The sequence below is a fragment of the Heloderma suspectum genome, chromosome 1, assembly GCF_057233095.1.
Source record: "Heloderma suspectum isolate Gila_16-S chromosome 1, 16-S_ref, whole genome shotgun sequence".
In the NCBI taxonomy this organism is placed as follows: Eukaryota; Metazoa; Chordata; class Lepidosauria; order Squamata; family Helodermatidae; genus Heloderma; species Heloderma suspectum.
This window is the reverse complement of record NC_139458.1, coordinates 30,302,665-30,327,248: the sequence shown is the minus strand read 5'-3', so window position 1 is coordinate 30,327,248 and position 24,584 is coordinate 30,302,665. Positions and strand designations below refer to the sequence as shown.

At 44.5% G+C, this 24,584-nt stretch overlaps 1 long non-coding RNA gene across 1 annotated transcript in view; it reads right to left on the bottom strand.

Moving 5' to 3' along the window:
* Nucleotides 1–795: 795 nt before the first annotated feature.
* The window catches only part of LOC146357053 (uncharacterized), a 57,545-nt gene continuing 33,756 nt past the window's right edge, over nucleotides 796–24,584 (bottom strand). The window contains exons 2-3 of the long non-coding RNA XR_014786582.1: nucleotides 13,550–13,625; nucleotides 796–2,233 (exon numbers count right to left, since the gene is read on the bottom strand). This is a non-coding gene — a long non-coding RNA (uncharacterized LOC146357053). The remainder of the gene's footprint in view (nucleotides 2,234–13,549; nucleotides 13,626–24,584) is intronic.

The following is a 24,584-nucleotide window of genomic DNA, read 5'->3' as shown; positions in this document are numbered from 1 at the left end:
TTCCGAGATCCGTCAAGCATGCGCACATCCAGCCCTTTACTTGTTGCTGAGGAAACAGGGAGTGCTGAGGAACCTATGCAAACAGTAGCCGGAAGATGACATGGGGCTGTCGAGAGCTGTGATTGGACAAGAGGGAGATACAAACACCGCCGTAAATGGACAGGCATAGGAGGGGACTACAACCAGATATGGTAACGAATGCGGAAAATCAGAGCACATTAAGGAGAAATACCGGGATATCAGGGTATTGAAAGAAGAAGCATGGAAGCGGGAAATTCCGGTTCCAATTCAAGGCGGGTACTGCATAGTGTGAAAGACGGGCGGTGAAACCTCATTGGAAGTGAAAAAAAACATAAGTATAGATTGTCCCTCCCTCTCCTTGCCATTTCATCCTCAAAACAATCCTATGAGGCACATTAAGCTGAGAAAGACGACCTGGCTGAAGTGAGCTGCAAGGCTGGGTGGGGGTTTGAACCCGGCTCTCCTCCCCCAGTCCTCTGTCTGACACTGTAAGTGAGTCTTGCTCAACTTGGGACCCTCCAGATGCTTTCACCTACAACTCCCATCAGCCAATATGGCCAGTGGTCAGGGATGAAGGGTGTTGTAGGCCAAAACATTGGGAGCAACCTAGGTTGGGGAAGGCTCCTCTAACTGATGGGATGATTTAGTAATGGTGCCTCTTGTTAGAAAGGCAATTAGCAGAGAAAAACAAAAGGCAAAATAGAATGAGCATTTGCCAGACCCACATGCACACAGGCTATCTTAGAACAAAAAAAGGAGACCACAGCTTTCTTTAGTGAAGAAAACAAAACTGTTTTACTCACCAGTATTCTTGCATATACAATATTCTTGCATATACAGTAGAGTTTAAAAAGAGTCAGTTCATCCATTTTGTGTTCCATTACCCTAGCAGGAGCGAGAGAGCAAACACGCTTCACATAGATGTTAAATAGCATCGGGGAGAGGATGGAATCCTGTAGCACCCCATACGTGAGCGGCCACGGATCTGACACCTCCTCTCCAAGTGCTACCCTCTGGTGGCTGCCAGAGAGGAAGGACCGGAACCACCATAATACGATGTCTCCAATGCCCATCCTCTCCAGACAGTCCAGGAGGACACTGTGGTCAATGGTATCAAAAGCCACTGAGAGGTCAAGGAGAAGAAGGAAGGAACATTCACCCCCATCCAAAGCCCTCCTCATATCATCCACCAAAGCGACCAAGGCTGTTTCTGTCCCATGCCCAGGCCTGAAGCCCGATTGAGAAGTAAAGCCATGGCCTCGTAGGACTGCACCTTCTTCATTGTGGCAGCAGTCATGACCTTCGAAACTGTTGCCACGGTGCTCTGGCCATAGCCATGGAGGGGTCAGCCATTCATGAGATTGATTCTCCATATGAATACAGAAGAACATATCTGACAGAACAGTCTTCTCCAACGAGGTGCCCTCCAGATGTGTTGGATTACAAATCCCATCGCCCAGGTGAGAAAACGTCTGAATGTAAATGGCTTGCTCCAACCCATTCCTGCTTGTACTACGGGGTTGTTACTAAAACCGTGCCTAGTTGTAACTGGCATTATTAACAGGGGACTGGTACCTAAGCTTGCAGTCTTCTCTTTGGAAGATGGCACTTTTCTGTTCTTATGCTGCCCTTTAAGGAAAGGATGCCCAAACGCTGACTTTCTCCCTTGCCCGACAAAAGTAAGTCGAAGAGAAAGAGCTGGCTGACCGCCTTTGTGCCTTTTTGTTCTTGAGGCAATGATTCTAATAGCAATTCTTCAGGGATTCATGCCCAACAGGAGCAAACTGTGTAGACGTGAAGCGTGCCAGTCTCGTTCTGGATGCAAATTGTTTGCTTCTGCAGAGAGGGCATGCGGGCCATGCTGCTAGGCTCGCGTTGCCAGCTCTCTTGTGTTACAGACGCTAGGCCAACACAGAAGGCCAGGAAAGATCTTGGCTGGTATCGGGAGAACTGCCTGAAGCAAAGGAAACAAAGACATACATGACCGGTGAGCAGTCGTATTCTTCGTGCATCTCTTCAGTGGCAGCATTCGGCACAATCGAGATATGTAGTCTTGGAAAGAAAGGGCCACCAAAGTGGTTCTGCAGAGAAGGCAATGTAGTACAGGACAGCCACTTGGTATCAAAGAAAATAGTCAAATTTCTTCTACTTCCTTGGTCTGCGGGTTGAAAAAAGTTGAAGTCAACTTGGAGAAAATTAGCCATCTTCAATCCTGTTGAAATTAATGGGACACGTTAGTTTTATAACTAGGAATACAGGAAGCTGCTTTATATTGAGTCAGACCATTGTTTCATCTCGCCCAGTATTGCCGACACTGCCTGGCAGCAGCTCTCCAGAGTTTCGGGCAGAATTCTCTCCTCGCCCTAACTGGCGATGTCATGGATTATCCTGGGACCTTCACTGTGCAAAGCATGTGCTCTAATACTGAACTATGGCCCCTCCCATAAACTAACTAATTTAAGTCCCCTAAACCAGGTGTGGGCAACTTCTGGAGGTCAAGTGGCCATCTTTGCCCCTGGACACTCCATGGGCTACATCTTCCTCTGCGGGCACTTATTATTATTATTATTATTATTATTATTATTATTATTTTAAAAATCATCTGTAGTGGCTACAGAGTGCCCCAAAGGGTCAAAATTAGCTCACTTGCAAGCTAATTTTTACCCTTTTGGTGCGCCATAGCAGCTACAAACGCAGATCAGCAATGCTGATCAGTGGGTGGGGAGAGGAAATAGACTGTGGGGGGAGCTTGGGGACCACACAATCCAAATCTGGGGGGAGCATGCGGCCCATGGGCCACCGGTTGTGCACCCCTGACTTATATGTATGTATCCCCAGAGCAGAGGACTGACTCTGTATGGGCAGGCAGTGGTCTCCATCACCCTATACAGTGAGACCCCATGAGGGCACATCCCAAAGAACAGAAGCCAAGGTACTTGCTTGAGTTCTTCCTACTTTGCAGAATGGACGGGTAGAGGTTCTGACACAATATTTGTAACATAGAATCATAGTATCATAGAATAGTAGGGTTGGAAGGGGCCTACAAGGCCACTGAGTCCAACCCCCTGCTCAATGCAGAAATCCAAGTCAGAGCATCCCTGACAGATGGCTGTCCAGCCTCATCTTGAATGCCTCCAGTGTGGGAGAGCCCGCCAACTCCCTAAGGAATTGGTTCCATTGTCGTATTGCTCTAACAGTCAGGATGTTTTTCCTGATTTTCAGCCAGAATCTGGCTTGAGCCCATTCTTCCAGATCCTGCACCCTGGGATGATCGAGAAGAGATCCTGGCCTTCCACTCTGTGACAACCTTTCAAGTACTTGAACAGCACTATCATATCTCCCCTCAATCTTCTCTTCTCAGGGCCAAACATGCCCAGTTCTTTCAGTCTCTCTTCAAAGGGCTTTGTTTCCAGTCCCCTGATCTTCTTTGTTGCCCTCCTCTGAACCCTCTCCCGTTTGTCTGCATCCTTCTTAAAATGTGGTGCCCAGAACTGAACACAGTACTCCAGATGAGGCCTAACCAGTGCTGAGTAGAGGGGAACTAGTACTTCCCAGGATTTGGAAGCTGTTGTTGTTGTTCAGTCGTTCAGTCGTGTCCGACTCTTCGTGACCCCATGTACCATAGCATGCCAGGCCTTCCTGTCCTGCGCTCTCTCCCGGAGCATGCTCAAGTTCATATTCATTGCATCCGTGATGCTATCTAGCCATCTCATCCTCTGCTGTCCCCTTCTCCTTTTGCCTTCAGTCTTTCCCAGCATCAGGGTCTTTTCCAGGGAGTTTTCTCTTCGCATTAGGTGGCCAAAATATTGGAGCTTCAGCTTCATTATCTGTCCTTCCAATGAGCACTCAGGGTTGATTTCCTTTAGGATGGACTGATTTGACCTCCTTGCAGTCCAGGGGACTCGTAAGAGTCTTCTCCAGCACCACAGTTCGAAAGCATCAATTCTTCGGCGCTCAGCCTTTCTTATAGTCCAGCTCTCACAGCCATACATTACTACTGGGAAAACCATAGCTTTGATTAGACGGACCTTTGTCGGCAAGGTGATGTCTCTGCTTCTTACTATGCTGTCTAGGTTGGCCATAGCTTTCCTCCCAAGGAGCAAGCGTCTTTTAATTTCAGGGCTACAGTCACCGTCTGCGGTGATCTTGGAACCCAAGAAAGTAAAATCTGTCACTGCTTCCATTTCTTCCCCTTCTATATGCCAGGAAGTGATGGGGCCAGATGCCATGATCTTCGTTTTTTTAATGTTGAGTTTCAAACCAGCTTTTGCACTCTCCTCTTTCACCCTCAACAAGAGGCTCTTTAGATCCTCTTCGCTTTCTGCCATTAGGGTGGTATCGTCTGCATATCGGAGGTTGTTGATAATTCTCCCGGCAATCTTAATTCCGACCTCTGATTCATCCAACCCGGCGTTTCTCATGATGTACTCTGCATATAAGTTAAATAAGCAGGGTGACAATATGCAGCCTTGTCGTACTCCTTTCCCAATTTTGAACCAATCGGTTGTTCCATGTCTGGTTCTGACTGTTGCTTCTTGACCCTCGTACAGGTTTCTCAGGAGACAGGTAAGGTGGTCTGGTACTCCCATCACTTTAAGAATTTGCCACAGTTTGTTGTGATCCACACAATCAAAGGCTTTAGCGTAGTCAATGAAGCAGAAATAGACGTTTTTCTGGAATTCTCTTGCTTTCTCCATGATGCAGCAAATGTTGGCAATTTGATCTCTAGTTCCTCTGCCTCTTCGAAACCCAGCTTGTACTTCTGGTAGTTCTCGGTTCACATACTGCTGAAGCCTAGCTTGTAGGATTTTGAGCATCACCTTGCTGGCATGTGAAATGAGCGCAATTGTGCGGTAGTTTGAACACTCTTTGGCGTTGCCCTTCTTTGGAATTGGAATGTAAACTGACCTTTTCCAGTCTTGTGGCCACTGTTGAGTGTTCCAGATTTGTTGACATATTGAATGCAGCACTTTAACAGCATCATCTTTTAGGATTTTAAATAGCTCAGCTGGAATACTGTCATCTCCGCTAGCTTTGTTGTTACTAATGCTTCCTAAGGCCCACTTGACTTCACTCTCGAGGATGTCCGGCTCAAGTTCAGTGACCGCACTATCATGGCTATCAGGGACATTCAGATCTTTCCTGTATAGTTCTTCTGTGTATTCTTGCCACCTCTTCTTAATCTCATCTGCTTCTGTGAGGTCCCTGCCTTCTTTGTCCTTTATCATGCCCGTCTTTGCACAAAACGTTCCCTTGAGATCTCCCATTTTCTTGAAGAGATCTCTAGTCTTTCCCATTCTGTTGTTTTCCTCGATTTCTTTGCATTGTTCATTTAAGAAGGCCTTCTTGTCTCTCCTTGCTATTCTCTGGAACTCTGCATTCAGTTGGGTATATCTTCCCCTTTCTCCCTTGCTTTTCGCTTCCCTTCTTTCCTCAGCTACTTGTAAAGCCTCATCAGACAGCCACTTTGCTTTCTTGCACTTCTTTTTCTTTGGGATGGATTTCATTGCTGCCTCCTGAACAATGTTACGGACCTCCGTCCATAGTTCCTCAGGCACTCTGTCTATCAGGTCTAATCCCTGAAATCTATTCCTCACCTCCACTGTATATTCATCAGGGATACGATTTAGGTCATACCTGAACGGTTTAGTGGTTTTCCCGACGTTCTTCAATTTAAGCCGAAATTTTGCTAGAAGCAGCTCATGATCTGAGCCACAGTCAGCTCCAGGTCTTGTTTTGACTGACTGTATGGAGCTTCTCCATCTTTGGCTGCAAAGGACATAATCAATCTGATTTCGATATTGACCATCTGGTGACGTCCATGTGTAGAGTCGCCTCTTGTGCTGTTGGAAAAGAGTGTTTGCTATGATCAGCATGTTCTCTTGGCAAAACTCTATTAGCTTTTGTCCTGCTTCATTTTGTACACCAAGGCCATGCCTGCCTGTTATCCCGGTGATTTCTTGACTTCCTACTTTAGCATTCCAATCCCCTATGATGAAGAGGACATCTTTTTTTGGTGTTACTTCTAGAAGGTGTTGTAGGTCTTCATAGAACCAATCAACCTCAGCTTCTTCGGCCTCAGTGGTTGGGGCATAGACTTGAATTACTGTGATGTTGAATGGTTTGCCAACATCTCATTCGTACTGAGATCATTCTATCATTTTTAAGATTGTACCCCAGTACTGCTTTTCCCACCCTTTTGTTGACTATGAGTGCTACTCCATTTCTTCGAAGGGATTCTTGCCCACAATAGTAGATATGATGGTCACCTGAATTAAATTCGCCCATGCCTGTCCATTTCAGTTCGCTGATTCCCAAGATGTCGATGTTCAATCTTGCCATCTCATGTTTGACCACCTCCAGCTTACCTTGATTCATTGATCTGACATTCCAGGTTCCTAAACAATATTGTTCTTTACAGCATCGGATTTTCTTTTCACCACCAGACACATCCACAGCTGAGTGTCCTTTCGGCTTTGGCCCAGCCGCTTCACTCTTTCTGGCGCTACTTGGAAATACCCTCTGCTCTTCCCCAGTAGCATATTGGACACCTTCCGACCTGGGGGGCTCATCTTCCGGCGTCATCTCTTTTAGCCTTGTGATACGTTCCATGGGGTTTTCTTGGCAAGAATACTGGAGTGGGTTGCCATTTCCTTCTCCAGTGGACCACATTTTGTCAGAACTCTCTGCCATGACCTGTCCGTCTTGGGTGGCCCTGCACGGCATAGCTTATGGCTTCACTGAGTTACGCAAGCCCCTTCGCCACAACAAGGCAGTGATCCATGAAGGGGATTTGGAAGCTATGCTTCTATTAATGCAGCCCAAAAGAGCATTGGCCTTTTTTGCAGCCACATCACATGGTTGGCTCATATTCAGCTTGTGATCGACAACAATTCCAAGATCCTTCTTGCTTGTAGTGTTGTTGAGCCACGTATCCATCTTGTAACTGTGCATTTGGTTTCTTTTTCCTAGGTGCAGAACTTGGCATTTATCCCTATTGTTTTCTGCCCAGTGCTCCAGTCTATTAAGATCCCTTTGAATTTTGTTTCTGTCTTCCATAGTATTAGCTATCCCGCCCAATTTTGTGTCATCTTCAAATTTGATCAGCATTCCCTGTACCTCCTCATCCAAGTCATTAATAAAAATGTTGAAGAGCACCAGGCCCAGGACTGAGCCCTGAGGTGCCCTGCTTGTTACCTCTCCCCAGTTTGAGAAGATCTCATTGATAAGCACTCTTTGAGTCCGATTCTGTAGCCAACTGTGGATCCACTGTATCGTTGTTTGCTCTAGCCCACTTTGAGCTAGTTTGCTCATCAGGATATCATGGGGCACTTTGTCAAAAGCTTTGCTGAAGTCGAGATATATTGTGTCTACAGCATTCCCACAGTCACAAGGGAGGTTACTTGATCAAAAAAATGAGACATCAAGGATTCTTGTCTGTCAGTGATTTGGTCCTGGTTTGCTCTAACTAACTGTGGTTTGAAATAACAACAGTTTCCGATATTCCGACTTAATGGGAAACTGTGGTTTGTTCCAAGGAAGGTTTTCATTTCCTCCCCTTGTATGCAAAGGAGGAAAAGGAAGGAGAAGAGTGTGAGCCATAGAGCCTGAAGACCAAACTAGATGTGGCCTCAGTAGATCCATAATTAGATGGGCCGTGCTTTTAAAAACAGCTACAGTTGAGGTGTGGGAGGACTGGGCTGAATCTGTAGTAGTTACAGTCAATTTATTTATATATTGCATTTTCCACATGAATTGTGCTCAAAGCAGTTCATAGAACAATGTAAATACAATAACCATAATTATAATACAGTACAACATTACATTCACAACACAATTACAGTTCATTTAAAACATACCAAAAAGTTTCAGATGTATCAATAGGTCAGTTAACAATATCCACTACAAATAATATCAAAGGTGTACTCACACTGTATAGTTCATTAAACAATTCATGTTAAAAGATATAACAATAATGTGACTTGCCCATATCAAACGCATCACAGGAGATAAGAGAAGGCACTTTAAACAACCCCCTGCCCCAGACTTCAGAAAGACACCATCTTCTCACTAGGGTCCCAACTTCTGAGCCCAGAAGGGGCACCCGCATTCCCATGGGAACACCTCTTCTGGTTATCTCTAGGCAGCAGAGGCAAGATGGAATAAAGCCTCTCCCTGGGCAGGGGTAAAGGATATAATGCTGGAGGCCGCACAAAGGAATACTAAAACTAGTGCTGTGCCGAAAATTTCACCCACATTTCTTTAACCATTCTCATTCAATTTGATAGAATAGAAATTGCTTTCAACAAGAAATTTGGTGGTGAATAACTTTTGGAGAAATTCACATGGGTTGGGGTTGGGTTTCTTGGGCTTACCTTACTTAAGAGGTGGCTGAGGAATGAGCACAAGTGTCCTGTTCTTCATTGTACAATCATCTCTCTGGTCACCTGTAGCCTGCTCAGCTCCCTACATTTCAATTAAAGCCCAGTTTAAGGCCCCATGAGATAATTCCTCCCATAGGGCTTTGATTAGGAAAGGTTCCTCCTGTGCAAGCACCGAGTCATTGCTGACTCCTAGAGGGACACCATTTTCGCTGGCATTTTCATGGCAGACTATAGCGGGGTGGTTTGCCATCATCTTCCCCAGTCATGACTACCTTTCCTCCAGCAAGCTGGGTACTCATTTTACCGATCTCAGCTGAGTCAACCTGAGCCAGCTACCTGGGACTCGGCTTCCACTGGGATCGAACTCAGGTCATGGGGAGAGTTTCGGTTGCAATACTGCTGCCTACCACTCTGCACCACACGAGGCTCAGTTAGGGCTTTGATTAGGCAAGCTCAAAAACACTACAAAAATAAATTATAAAACATCCTGAATGAGGCAGAACAATGGAAGCCTCTTTCGGGGGCAGGCGGTGGGGGAGGAGAAAAATTCAGGAAATTGGAAGACAGATTTTGGCAGAGCATTAACTCCACCTCATCCCTGGAGCTGGAGCTGGACACAACACTGCCCCCAGCTGCATTGCTGTGGATGCAAACTGAGGGCCAGCCTGCCAAGGCAGTTGATGGTGTTGCATCACAACACACCCAGAACGCTTACCAAAAAAGAAAGAAGCTGTGCTATAAGCCCTGCCAATAGGGAACTCTACCTGGGAGAAACTATTGAGAATTTCTCCTCCCCCTAGATAAATTTGGTGAAATTGTCTCCCAAATTTCTCTGCCCACAAGTAAGGTGGATAATTTCAAGAGGCCATTTGAGCACAGCTCTAACGAATGCTCTCATAATTTTAGAACACAGGGTTCATCTCATGAAGCTGTTTCATGGGAGATTCAGGACAGACAGATAAAAGGAAATATGTCTTCACACAGTGCATACTCAAACTATGGAATTCGCTACCACAAGACGTAATGATGGCCACCAATTTGGATGGCTTTAAAAGGGGGTTAGACAAATTCCTGGAGGAGAAGGCTATCAATGGCTGCTGGATGGCTATGTGCTACCTCCAGCACCAGAGGCAGTGAGCCTATGTGCACCAGTTGCTGGGGAACATGGGTGGGTGGGTGCTGTTGCACTCATGTCCTGCTTGAGCATTCCTGGCCGACAGCTGGTTGGCCACTGTGTGAACAGAATGCTGGATGAGATGGACCTTTGGTCTCATCCAGTATGGCTCTTCTTACGTTCTTAACACCTTCACATACACCAGAAGTATTCCCAAGGCTGATGGCATGAATTGCCAGTGACCCGCCCACAAGCTCTTACGGCTATGCTCAATAAGCCAGAAATTCCCCTCACAGTTCCTTGTGTTAGCACATCCCTTATGAAGGCTCCTAAAACTGGGACTGGGACAAGACAGATGGAAACAGCCAAGCCCTGATGGCAAGCACAGAGTCAATGCTGACCTTTCCCTCTGCACCAGTTTTGCACCTAAAATTGTCCCCCCCCAGCTCCTATTTGGCCCACAGAGGAAAGCATACAGGTTGCCATATGGTATTCTTTTGGGATTTGTGTCAAGTCCCGCCTGCCGGGAGTAGGGATGGGATGGGGAAGGAAAGTGTTTGGATGGATACAAGTTTTGTATTTCAGCAGCAAAAGGGAATCTTTGCAGTTGTCTGGCACAAAGCAGTTTTTGTGGGCATCTTGTTGCTTTGGTGTGAGCGATGCTGTTTTAGGAATGAAATCTGCCTGCCTGTGGGCATGCTTGCTTGCCACCTGCTCAGCCTGTGTTTCTGCATAGGAAGCAGATAACATAAAAACACCATGAGTTACCCCACGCAACTTCCAACCAATGGGGAAGTTGGGGAGTGTGAAACAATATATATATATTGCAAAAAGGAAACTTTAATATTGATGGGCAATTCCCTTTAACTGGACTCCCCAGTTGGCTGGCTCTTTTGGTCACTGACTCTTTGAATCTGAACTAGCTAGCTGAGAAATCATTGCATTTATTTCCAGAGGGGTAGCCACGCATCTGATGAATGGACAGTGTCCATGAAAGTTTATGCCAAAATAAATGTGTTAGTCTTTAATGTGCCTCAAGACACTGTGTTGTTTTGTCTTCATTTCTTTTCTTTTGACTTTTTCTTTCTCTTGGTATAGGAAGATAAGGCAGCATATTGCCTGCTTGGGCAATTAAATCTTTTCTTGCTTTGTTCACTGAGATCTCTGCTGCCCAAATGGCCTTAAATGCTTCCTTGCAGGAGCTTGCTGACACTGAGAATTTGGTGGTTTTATCCCTGCATTTCCAGCTCCGTGGGGTCCTTAAGTCAAGAACTGTATGTTGAGGAAGTTAACTTATCAAGCGCAAGTGACTGGAGATGCCCTTGAAGAGCCATTTGACTTAAAAAGCCATCTGAAGAGAAGAGCCAAGGAAACTGGGGATGCAGCTTAATGCAGGGATGACAATATTCAGCAAACCTACTGTAGCCCTGTTATCGTGCTTGCTCTGGATATGTGTCTCTAAACATGTCTGCAGGCTACTTCTCCACGTTCAGGTTCCAGGAATAAACCCTTCTGGAGCATGACTGCTTGGAAGAATTTAGCTCAAAGGTGGTTCTGGGGACCTGTTCTCAAGGTGACCTTGGCTTTATGGTGCTGGAGGACAGGTAACTGGTCCAAAGTAAAAGAGCCAAGCAAGGGTAATGTTTAGATCTTTTAGTCTGGGTAATGGAGTGCTGTTTAGCAAGCAGTGGAGTCCAAGTCAGAACACTTCCAGAGAAAAAATATAATGGAAGGAGCAGTTATATATGAAGCTTCTCAGAAACAGAGGGAGGAGTGAACCATCACTTAGTTTCTAGTCATTGGGTTAAAACAATCCCATTTGTCCAATATTTTGAAGGTTAGGTTCTGTTTTCTTTTTAAGGACTATTTTGTTTTATGGTCTTTTCTAAAGTTCTTTTAAAATTTCAGTAATGCTGCTCCTGCTGCTATCAGTTGACATTCCTGTTACTATTCGTTGTTTTATCTGATTTTATAGATTTTATAGATTATTTCAGCATTTTATATGTCAATGTACCTTGGGAATGAAATGCCCCAAACTGGGAGATAGGACGTTTTCGGTTGTGGTACACAGGATGTGGGACTCCTTCTGTAGACTGGTATGGTTGGTCCCTTCTCCTATGATATTAGTGTTGTTGTTTTAAAAATTAAATTTAGCAGTCATTTGATATGGTCAAATCTTTTCTTGATGTTTGAATTCTTTGTAATGACTTTGTTTTCATCCTTTATTTTTATTGTTATATTTTATTGTCAGTTTATATTTGTACACTTTTATGAATGTGAGATGCCATTATCATTTTTTTCCTTGTGGGCCAAAAGTTGGGATAGAATCATATTAGAATCATGTTATAAATATATCTACATGCACATGCACATGCACACGTGCGCGCACACACACACACACACACATATCACCCATCATTATGATGAGTGGGGTGTGTGATGAGAGAGGGTCTAGATCAGGGGTGGGAAACCTTTTTCAGTCCAAGAGCTGAATTCCAATCTGCGAAAGGTTTTGGAGGCCACGTTACATCTGTGAGCATGACCAAAGGCAAAGTGGGCAGAGTCAAAATCTAAAATCTAACTAAAATATGTCAGTGTGCAAGGCAGTGCATAGAGACACATTGAATCTCCCTCCCCTCTACAGCCTACCCACCATCAGGGATGGAGGGCAGATTTTGCCCTTGTTAGACTGTCCCTAAGTGTTTACTTCGCCCCATGAGCTGAATGGCAATTGTTCATCCCAACCTTAGTCTGTTTCTTGATCACGCTACCGTGTGATGTGTTATTAGGAATGAGCTTTTGTATCACCCCCTATGTTATTTATTTCTTTATTTATTAGTACATTAATATCCCACCTTTTTTCTCTTGCAAGGAACTTACATGATCCTCCTCCTTGCCATTTTATCCTCACAACAATCCTGTGAGGTAGGTTAGGCTGAGAGTCAGCAAATTTTTGTGAACCGCCCAGAGAGCTTCAGCTATGGGGAAGTATAGAAATGTAATAAATGAAATGAAATGACCCAAAGTCACCTGTGAGCTTCATGGCCAACTGGGGACTAGGGCCTGCATTTCCTGGCTCCCAGTCCAACACTCTAACCACTGCAGCATACTGGTTCTTAGTAAAATGGGATATCTGCAGATGGGCCCAAGAAGCCGGCAGGACAAAGGGTCGCACACACATGCTTCCTTCATGCTTCCATTGAATATCCTCAGCACCTGTGGGCAGTGCACAGGTGCTGTCCCTGGGCCACTGAGGGGTGTGCAGATGGAGGAACTGTATTGGACGACAGAGGTAACCTATGTAAGGGGACCAAGTCACTTCAGAGGTGAAGGGGGGTGTCAGTCCATTTCCCTCTCACCCCATGGGTGCTTCAGAGCCAAAGAGCAGCCCTCCCTTTGCCTCCAAGGCAACTCTGGGAATTGGGCCCAGGGAAAACTGTCTTTAAGACTAGTCCCCACTTTGAATATTATCCTTTGCCCCTTCCATTCTCCTGCAGTGAGTCAAACTATGCTGAAGCAGCAAAGGAGCTGTCCAGTCAAGGCAAGGCTCTAGAGCAGGGGTAGGCAGAAGGTAGATCTCCGGAAGTTTGGGACTTCAACTCCCAGAAGCCCTTGCCAGCATGGCCAATGGTCAGGCATGCTGGGAGTTGAAGTCCAAAACATTTGGAGATCTACTTTCTGTCCTCCCTTGTTCTAGAGCACAAGGCTCCATGCAGAAAGACGTGTTGCATCAGTAACAGCCAGGCAGCAAGTGGGCAGCTTTTATATCTGGATCTGCTGCTTCATCCCTTATTGGAGCCTCAGCAGGGCCCTGATCTGGAGTATGCTTTGTGCTGCCAGACATGCACTCTGCCTTCTGGCTTGGGGTTCAGCTCATGCTTGTCACTATCTCCACTCCTAGGGTCCTTGGAAGTAATGGCAGAAGATATGAAGCTGTGGGCTGATTCCTTTCACCATCAATCCCCAGTTGCCTCAGGAGTAAAGAGGAGGGTCACCATTGCTCAACCTGGTGCTAAGCAAATGATCAAACCTGGTGATAAGCAAAGTAACTTCAATGCCTTTATCCAGCTTTTTCTTGAACCAATTGAGGCAGTATTCTCTTCCTCCTATATGAAGGAAAATTAAAAAATGAGGAATGTTCTATGCAGCTTATTTAGTGCTCAATGAATATATGGTTGCAACATGATCTCAAAGGTTCAGGGCCCCCGAAACACCTTTCTTCTTTTATTTATGTTTTTAAAATTTCTAAACCACTCATTCATCCACAAAATTTAAAAGCAAGTATGATATTCCAAAAAGAAGCGCAATTAGTGCAAAACAGTAAAATTGAGAGGCATAAAACTCTTCAACCCGCAAACAATACAATCAGCTTGAAATGCCCAGGCAATTAAAAACAGTTCAACTTGGTGCCAAAAAGAGTACGAAGTTGGAAAATGAGTGCTCTGAGTCTCAGTGACAGCTTCTGTGGAAAGAAGAGGATCTCTGCTGCAGGCAGTCACCCTCTAAAAGTGAAGGGCAGTGAGAAAGATGACTGCCATGCTCGTCCCCACTCCCCCTCCTTGTCTGGAGAGGCTACATGCTTTAAAATGCCTGAATAGGGCTCTTAATTAATCATTAATCAGTATTCATTGTTAGTGGCAAACTCAGAGGGACAGCATGTCTAGGAATCAATGTGTCAGATGAGGTCTTTCACATGCACATAGAGGCCTTTCAGCTCCCCCCTTCTGGTGATGCTGCCTGCTTCTGCTTATACTCCCCCCCCCATGATGCCAAACACACCCTCGAAGATCAAGTGGCTCTCCCAAGGAGCACCTCACGAGGTGCAAAGGGCTGCTGCTGGAAAGAAAAATTGGCCACTCCTCTTTTTCCTCCATGGGCGGTTCACAAAATGCGCATTATGCACATGTGCAGGACTCTCTGAATCATGGCCCAAAGCTCATAACACTGCAGTCTATGAAATGAGAATAACAGGAATTAACCACTTCACAGGTGTTTTGTGGTGATAGACTAAATATTGTTAACACACCCAAATTATTGATGTTACGATAAGGAGTGTGTGGCTAAGAATACATTACGATGTTCAAGTGACAGTATTCTTTTCTTTGCTGGGGTAGCTGTGTGTGTGTGTGTGTGTGTGTGTGTGAGAGAGAGAGAGAGAGAGAGAGAGAGAACCATAAAACCACTAGACAGCTTTTTAATCTACCTTAAGTTCAGATGATCTGTAAATTCCATTTTTTTAAACCCACAGAAACACACACACACACACACCTTTTAAACTAGTGAGCAATTTATAGACTAATAGGATTCATCCATAATTACATAGTTAAGTAAAATTTATGTATGAAGGAATTAACTGATTTCCCTCAGGGCAATATAAACCATAGAGACAGTGCTCTGGTTACAGAGTGTAGGAGAGGGGGGCTGGGGAGAGGAAGTACCATCTCTCAATGTTTAAAATACTTTGTCATCCTTCTGTAGAGTCTGTTAGGTGCTGAGAACCGAGAGGCGCACGCATGGAAGTTTATTTACTGATCCTCAAATGACTGATATAACAGATCTTTGCTTTGTTTGGAATAGAAAACTTGAACAGCTTGTCCGCACCTCTCCGCTCGGACATTAAATCAACATGGCTCTATTAGTGTCCGTAGGATGCCAGCTGAGCCATCTCTAAGCCTGTCACCGTGATGTCTTCATCTGTAACCAGAGCAGACGTGAGCTCCTGGCAGCTTCGGGAGGTGACAACAAATCCAATTAGCTCCTCTCCATGGCGCCACAATGCTACTGTGAAACGGCCTGACAGGGAGGGTGGCTGCAATACCCCGCACAGTGGGGCATATCCTTCATAAAGGGGGAGAAAAATCGCTACCAACACTTAATTGCTGGAATGACTTTCCAGGCGCCTGTTGGAACCTTTACGCACAATCTGGTCAGAAATGTGAGCTATCCTTGGGGGTTTATTGTTGCTGTTGTTGTTGCAAAGTGGGGCGTGGAGAGGGCAGAGGGTTTGTGTGAAGAGGGAGCGCCACAGGCCCTGTGCAGATAGTTCTGCGAACACATACGCATCTCTTTAAAAGGAAAAAAAAGCATTTGATCTCCAAAATCATACAAAGAAACCCAAGCGCCTTTCTGTTCCTCTCTGGTCGCAATCCACATGGAGATGACACCTTTCGATGCCGCCGGTGGTAGGAACTCCATGCAATCTGGGGCTTAAGCCAAAAGACAGACACAAACCCACTGTTCCAGATTTTGTCTCTATGGGAAATAGGGTGGGGAGGAGTGAGAAAAAGGAATTGGAAGAAGACAAGGCCTATCAAAAGCTTTTAAAATATGGAATGTGAGAGGATGGTGGTACCGTTCCAAAGCTGAAACTTGGCCGTCTGTGCTTGGACAATTGTTTAAATGCAGACCTCTCTTTCAAACAAATTAGCTAGCAGGAGAAGACACTTTGCATTTTACTTTGAAAGTTGCCAGTTTCCCTTGAGGCGTAAGGTATTAACTCTTATTTATCTCAAGTTGAACTTCCAAGTTTATCGTGCACCAGTACATTTTTCACGTAACATTTACAGATGATGGTATATTCCTATGCATATTTAAAATACAAACTTATATTGGTTTTGGTTTTATACTTTTAACTGTTATGACATTCCTAAGGGTGCAATCCTAGGTATGCTGGCTGGGGAATGCTGAGAGTTGTAGGCCTTTCTTCTTCTTCTGTGCCTTAAAAGAATAATAGAACCATAGAATCATAGGGTTGGAAGGGGCCTACAAAACCATTGAGTCCAACCCCCTGCTCAATGCAGGAAACCTGATTCCCAGGCGGTTTCCCATCCAAGTACAAACCAGAGCTGACCCTGCTTAGCTTCCAAGATCAGCGTGAGAACTGTAGTTTCATGAACATTTTTTAAAAAATCAAACCTATAGAACTGCAGTTCCCAGGATTCCTGGGGAAAGGAAAGGATTAGTTTGTGGTAAAGATATGTTCCTCAATATTATTCTTCCCTAGTTGAGTCTTCAAGGCCTGGTTTTCATGTCACATTTGATGTACTAAGGTCTCCATGAGGTAATTTGACCATCTTATTTGCATGTGAATTCATGCAATGAATCTAAGTATTTCTCATGTCAGGGAAAAACAACAGTTATCTTGTGGTAGTACAAAAGGCCTCACTCAACACATAAGGCCTTATTAAAATGAAATGTTCACAACACAGAATTGATGTGGTAAGAAAACACCCCAATAACCTTGTGGTGATTTTAAAATGTCAAAAATTAACATGGAAATTGGTCTGTGTAAGGAAGCAGGAAGAAAATGGATAAAAAGTAGTCCTTTTTGATGTCAGAAAGGTTGGAGTCTGCTCCTCATAAGCACTTACTCTGCCAATCGCGTGTGTCTGACCACTCTCATATTCAGAAACTCTCTATTTTGGATATTTTCTCCCTATTTCCCAGCAGGCTTCTTTATAAAGGCATAACTGAAGAATAGAACTGGCTCTATTTCTCAAATACAGAAACATCCAGGAGTATGGTAGCCAGGACAGAAGTATGGTAGCCAGGGCAGGTTGCTGGAGCCACCAGGAGCGGCAAATGGGAGCTAAAATTGCTTCTGCCAAGGTGGCAGGTCAAAACTAGAGTTGCCACATACATTGCAACCAAAGCCGAATTCAAAGTGAATTTTGGAGGGTCTTCCTTGGATGGGACATAATTTTTTTTTAAAGGCTAGTCAAACATTTCAATAAGACCAGACTTTTTTTCCCCCAAAGGGTTTTGCCTAACCTTAGTCAAGCTAGCGGAGCTGACCGAGTTATGTCTATCTCAAAATGACAACAATCATTTTGAAGGCATTTTACTCACATTGAAATGGGTTGTTTTGATTTGTTGGTTTTTCAGTAAAATTGTGAAATAAATAGGGATGTCTTGTAAAAACCCAAACTTGTTCTGTTCAACAGCAGACCAAAAGTGTAAAGGTGTCCCATGATGTATTTGGGGTTTTTTTGGGGGGGGGGGAATCAGAGATTAACAGGGTAATCCTGAGCACTTTTAGTCAAAACTAAGCAACATTGAATTCAATGAGGCTGGAGCTCAGTGGTTTTGCATGCAGAATGTCCCAGGTTCAATCCCTGGCATCTCCAGGTAGGGCTGGAAAAACTCCTGCCTGAAAGCCTCTGCCAGTAAGAGTTGACAATACCGGGCTAGATGGACCAATTGTCTGACTTTCTGTATAATGCAGCTTCCTATGTTCCTATGACTTACTCTCAAGGAAACATGCTGATAAATCTGTTACATGAATCACTGAAACAAAGGGTGGGGCGGGATTTCACAAAACTGTTTCTTCTCAAATTACTGGATCAATATCTGGCTGAAGCACTGTTTCTTACCAGCTTTAGACGCAGTTGACAAAATGAATAATCCAACTGTGATGCACAAATTCATTCCTTAGGGTTAAATCCAGTGTTACATGAGCAGAGGTCCACTTGTGCATGGGACTTCCCCAGCTTTCCTCCCCTCAACAGACCCCCGCCCCCCAAATCTGCTCCACAGGTTCTCCCTGAACTGGGGGAAGGGAAATCCATTTGGTCTGAGTTTTCTCTTCTGCTGATGAGCAGCGAGTATTGGACACACCTTTCAAATGCATCCTGGCACATTTTAGGGTCCCTTCTGGATATACAGAAGGCTACAAATCTCCTTTCCTTGTTTATAAGAAAGGCATACTGTTCTGCACCAAGTTTTCAGACCAGAAGCCGTGAACAGAAAAGAAAGATCAATAACAAGTAAATACAGATTACAGTGGAAGTTTTGTTTGGATGTTCATGTTCCTTCATGATTCTCTCTCCCAAGCCAATGTCTAATGTGCACCTGAATTCCTTGGAATTGGAATTTCTTCATATAAACGCAATTGTGGGGAAGGAATAACACCAATACCTCTGGGTAAGAAAGTGCTAAGTCAAAAATAAAAATGCCAAGTTAGAGGGTGTAGACACATCAAAGAAGCCTTTAAGCTTTTGCTGTCTTAAAAATTGGAGAGAACAAAACTCTGGCTAGTGGGATATGGCCACCATGGAACATCCAGCAGCAGTAGAAGAAACACATAAAAGATGGAGCTGTTGCTTATAATTTGCTTAATTAAGGGTGCAATCCTATGCATGTTTAGGAAGAAATAAGTCCTTCAACTCCCAGTATTCCCCACCCAGCATGACTGGTTGGGGGCTGCTGGAAGTTGTAGGATTTCTTTCTGTCTAAACATGCATAGGATCGTGCTGTAAAGGAAATTGCTCCTTTTGAGGTCTTTGGTCCTTAAATCTAAATGCAAGGATGCAACATTATGTTTGGACAAAGAAAGTACTTCATCTATGTGTTTTATGAAGAATGACAAGAATTACAGGAGAAATGAGTGGATACAATATCTACCAAAGCAATAATTTGGCCCTTTTGAGGACCACAAGTCAGAATATAAATAATTTTAATAAACAAATAAAAGTATCCAATTTCTCCCCACCAATATGATAAGTTCCAAGACCACTGGATACCGCTGAAAATATTCTTGGGAAGCTATGTTGTGAAGATCAGCCATGTTCCTAGACCTCTAGACATATGACGCAGGATAGATAGAACATAAGAAGGGCTGTGCTAGATCCGATGAAAGGCCTGTCTGCTCCAGCCAGCATTCTGTTCCCACAGTGGCCAACAGATACCTATGGGAAGCCTGCTCTTGTCCTCCAGTAACTGATATTGGGAGGTATACTGCCTCTGACAGACAGGAAATCACTGTCCCACCCCTATCTCAACAACTTAAATAATCACACATATGATGGGCTACAAACTGGCTGCCTCTCACCTGTGTGCCCCTCCCCAAATCCCACGCTATGGGCTAAGTTGTTGTAATGGCACAGGAAGTTCATGAACATTCTAGTTTCCAAGAGTCAATCTGCATGGAAATGGGTTTTCAGGCGGTTCTGTTTAAATACGGATTTTCATGAAATGGGGTTAGCTCCTCCCGGGACAAACAGTAGCCAGTAATGCGGTGTATAGATTTTTTAAAATCCGTTTGCATCGGGCAAAAAAGTAGAAGTGAACATCATCAAATGGGTAGGTGCAGGGAAGCAAGGAGACTTGCTCTCCGCCTCTCCCCCGCCCCCCTATCAGTGATGTTTTTAAAATCAGTAAGGCTCTGCATAACTTTGCACTTCCATACATAACAGCCTTGTAATGCACCCCTCGCCACTCCTGCGCTCAGAGTCTATTTAAAGGGGCAGGCAGAAATTGAGTGCAGGGTCAAAACAGCATCCTTTCAAAGGAGCAGGGCTGACCCCCATCTCCAAGGCAATGAGTTACTTCTGGGTAGACATATCCCCCAGCCCCATGCAATATGAGCCAACAATGTGATGTGGCTGCAAAAAAGGCCAATGCTATTTTGGGCTGCATTAATAGAAGCGTAGCTTCCAAATCCTGGGAAGTACTAGTTGCCCTCTACTCAGCACTGGTTAGGCCTCATCTGGAGTACTGTGTCCAGTTCTGGGCACCGCACTTTAAGAAGGATGCAGACAAGCTGGAGAGGGTTCAGAGGAGGGCAACAAAGATGATCAGGGGACTGGAAACAAAGCCCTATCAAGAGAGACTGAAAGAACTGGGCATGTTTAGCTTTGAGAAGAGAAGACTGAGGGGAGATATGATAGGGCTCTTCAAGTACTTGAGAGGCTGTCACAGATAGGAAGGCCAACATCGCTTCTCGATCATCCCAGAATGCAGGACATGGAATAATGGGCTCAAGTTAGGAGGAAGCCAGATTCCGGCTGAACATCAGGAAAAACTTCCTGACTGTTAGAGCAATACGACAATGGAACCAATTACCTGGGGAGGTGGTGGGCTCTCCCACACTGGAGGCATTCAAGACGAGGCTGGACAGCCATCTGTCAGGGATGCTCTGACTTGGGTTCCTGCATTGAGCAGGGGATTGGACCTGATGGTCTTATAGGCCCCTTCCAGCCCTACTATTCTATGATTGTATGAACTCTTCCTTTCTGTCAGACTTCGAAGCTTTGGGAAGGAAACTCAAGAACTTTGGGGCCCAGATAGTTTTCTCATCCATCCTTCCAGTAGTTAGAAGAGGGATAGAAAGGGAAAAGAAATACTCTGGGTGAATGACTGGCTACAAAGGTGGTGCCAGCACGAGAGATTTGGATTCTGGGACCACGGGCTATATTTCCTGGAAGATGGACTGTTGGCAAGGGACGGGTTGTACCTCACAAAGGCTGGGAAGAATGTGTTTGGCCACAGGATGAAGAACTTTATCAGGAGGGCTTTAAACTGAATCCTACAGGGGAGGGATACGTAAAGTTGAGGGTAACAATGCATGAAGGCTCATGCACCACAATGGAGAGAACAGCTCTAATAGCACCCAATAACAGTCTTCAGAAACATGTAGGAAGAAAGCCAGACTATGAAGCACATGGTCTTTGATGTCTATATACTAATGTCCAGAGTATGGGAAACAAACAGAACAAACTTGAACTTGAATATAGGAGGGAAATAATGACTTGATAGGTGTAACTGAAACTTGGTGGGATGACTTCCATGACTGGAATACAGCAATTGAAGGATATAACTTGTTCAAAAAGAACAGGAGAACAGAGCATCTCACACACACAAAGCCGCTTTTGCCCCTAAAAATCTCACCTTTTTAATATCCCTTCTGGTAGTGAGGATCTCACATAATTGTGGAATTTTTGTGAACTGCCCAGAGAGCTTCGGCTATTGGGTGGTATGGAAATGAAATAAAATAAAAATAATTGTTAGAAATAAATCAGACTCATCTTAATGTACATCTTGAGAATGTAGTAAAAACAGGTAATGTTTCAGGGGCAGTGCTTTTTCATGGGGAACTGCTATCTCCAGAGTGAAAGCTGATTACAATAAGACAACCTTCCTCAGTCTATGGGCAGTAGCTGGCAAAGGAGCCCACTGGTTGCCGAGGAACCATATTGTAGTACTATAATCACATCTATACTGAGTGCATGTGACCCCTGTCAGCTGGGAAGGGAACAGCAAAGTCAGTGTGGCATTATGGATACTACAATGATGTGGACCGAAAAGGGCTCGGTTTGAATCCCCCCGCTCAGTCATGAAGCTCACAGGGTGACTGTGGGACAGTAACTATTTCTCAACCCAACCTGCCTCACCAGGTTGCTGTGTGGATAAAATGGGAGAACCCTAATGTATACTTTCCTGAGTTTCGTGAAGGAAAGCCAAAATTAAAAAAGAAACTGTGACAGAGTGTGTATTGTTCAGAGCATCGGCTGAGGACATGGCAGTCTAGGGTTCAAATCTCCACTCAGCCATGAAGCTCACTGGGTGACCCTGGGCCAGTCACTATTTCTCAGCCTGCCTACCTTAACCTACCTCACAGGGCAGTTGTGAGGATAAAAGGCGGCGGGGGGGGGGGATCCATGTATACCACCCTGAGGTATACAGAGTGGTATCATGGAAGGGTGGTATCGTGGAAGGCTAAGAGGATAGAACAGTCAGGAGGCTAGACAAACATTTTATTGTCTCTCCAACAAGAAGACATAGCGGAAGAGAGCTTCAGCCATGGGGCCATATAGAAATATAATGAATGAATGAATGAATGAATGACAAGAGAATAAACACAGTAGGCACCTGACTCCACCCTAAATAGAAGCAAACAGGCTTATTTTCTGATGCAAATTACAGGTGCAGGCCCCTGATCTGGACTGGGACCATAGCAGGGGTCAAAGGCTTAAAGCTCCCCTGCTTCCATGCTGTAGTCTTGATCCTCACTTTAGACTAAAGAAAAAGAACAGACATAACTGCATACTACTTATTAAAAGTAAAGTATAGTTAAGTCCAGTGCTGTAACCATTAAGTGGCTTAGGGTGCAACCCTATGCATGTTTGTACAGAAAAAGTCTTACAACTCCCACCATTCTCCAGCCAGCAACTGTGTCCTAAATCATACAATGATACTATCCACTAAAAATATAAATGAAATAAATAAATAAATACCTGGTGAAAAAAATAAAGGCTAGAATCATTTATTTTCTTTAAAACAACAACAACAACAACAATAATAATGCACCTCGTTGCAGTGGTATATTATTACATAGTCAAAAAAGCATCCCAGTTTTACTGGGCACAAAATCCAGGCATGTGACTGATTTACAGAGCAACCGAACATTCAGTGAGTCTTGGAACGACTGGTTTTATTTTTGGAAACAAATGCAATGTTGCCAGGCCCAATTATTTTCAGCAAACATCTTTCCCACTACCAAAATGCAGAACGGTGGGTTTTGGCCTGCTTGCTAAAGTATGGCTTGGCTTTCAAAGCTTGCAAAATTGTCATGGTTCCTAATGCAGGCTGCTGAGCCACGGTCCCACTGCACAAGAGATAAAAGATGCCCTGCTTATTACTCTCTCAGACACCTTCTTAACCTGTACTTAGCAGCTGCAGCAATTTTAAAACCCAGCACACAATGTAGCACAACTGGTTGCTTCCACTCCAGAGAATGAGAGTGAAAGAGAAGCTGTCACTTCTACAAAGATTAAAAGCCGCAGCGGAAAATACTACAGTGTAATGATGCATCGTAGCCTGTATTCTCTTCAGTTCTTACATCTGTGTGGGTGACTCCATTGGGAGTTAATGGAGCTGCAGTAGATTTATGCCAACAAAACTGAGAGAAGAATCCAGTTTACTAGGTATAATACAGTTGCCCCAGAGTAAGATGCTGCCAAAACAGGATGGTGGGGTTTCAGGAAATGCTTGAACACAAGAATATGAAACAATTTGGCTGTAGCACTTGTACAAATACGTGGGGGGGGGGGGCTGTTCTTGTAGCTGAATATGTGAACTCACTCCACTGAAAAGCATCTGCACTGTTTGATCTGCAGCAGTTCATTCGCATGACATTTACAACTATACCTGTGTGAAAGAGCCCGTAGGGCCAAGCAATCATGGATCTCCTAACTCCTTAAATGTTTGTAAAATGCAGCCTCTGGGAGGTGAGAGAGAGAGAGAGAGAGAGAGAGATTTGGGTTGGGAGTGTACTGGGGTGGGGGTGGGGTAAGCTAAACCTTCCCCCCTGCCCCATTTTCCCAGTGAAAGAAGCCCCAGCTCCAAAAGCTATTAGTTCCATTCATGGAAAAGTAGATGTCGCAAGTTTTCCTTAACTGCACAAATAGCAGCTTGGGGAAAGGTATTTTCATTGGGAACCCCCTCCCCCAATCTAAACAACCCCACCCCTCCTGCATAGCTGCTTTCCACCAACATTTAAAGAGACAGGTGGCCTGATCATGGGTTTCCAATGTCTTACCAAGTTTGGCTCTGTGACTTGGAGTTAAGTGCTTTGTACAGCTGAGCATGTAAACACAATAAGTAGGAACTACTTATCCTATTACTGAAGCATGGTCAATGTGATGTGTAGGGAAATGCTCATGCTACAGAACTGAAGATCGGCTTTCTCCATTATACTCGAGAATGGTGGTGTGAGATTGATGAGATATAAGGAGGTCAGAGCTCCCAAACCTGTCCTACTTGTCTTTCCATGCAGCCTGCCCCACAGTGCTGCACTATTATGAGGTCTGACTACCCCTAAGTGTGGTTTTGATGAGCATCATCAGATACTTAGGTTTTGTGGGTCCTGCAACCCCACTTTGTCCCCGATCTATCTCATGTACAGATGAAGGGATGGGATCAGTGAACTGAAATGTGTGTATGTTTGAATTTTTGGAAGGGCAGACTGAGGAGTGAGGCTCCTTACCTTTGCAGAATGTGGACTCAGGCTTTATGACACCATAATAATAAAAAAAAACTTTCACAATCATGACCATTTTATTAGATTTTAAGCTTTAATTAAAGTTAGCGACATTTACATTCTTGTCTCTGGATGCTTCCATACAGAGGACTCTTAGCACTACCAATCAGAAGGCACTGGGCAGCTATTCTGTCTTTTTCTCCTTAATACATTTTCTGCGGTAAAAAAAAAAAAAAAAAAAGAGAGAGAGACCGAAGGACTGATGGGGCAAGAACAGGAAGATTATGAGTAAAACATGATGTTGTCT